Genomic DNA, 230 nt, shown 5'->3' with positions numbered 1-230 from the left:
ATGCTTCAAAACAGGGTGGAATCTTCTAGAAATATACTTAGACCATAAAGCAAGCCATAGTCAAAAATCTCTTCAGAGGTGTACAAAGAAAATGTTTTGGCATTCACCTCCTCAGAGTTTGAGGATTTAATTATAAGTTACAGGCATAATGCATAGATTATAAAACAGTTGCAAAAATCAAAATTTTGAGAGAATGAAACAAATATAAGGAGGTTTAATATATTCTTTCC

Source organism: Bison bison, unplaced genomic scaffold, assembly GCF_000754665.1.
Source record: "Bison bison bison isolate TAMUID 2011002044 unplaced genomic scaffold, Bison_UMD1.0 scf7180017864369, whole genome shotgun sequence".
NCBI classification, from domain to species: Eukaryota; Metazoa; Chordata; class Mammalia; order Artiodactyla; family Bovidae; genus Bison; species Bison bison.
Note: the sequence above shows the minus strand (reverse complement) of the source record.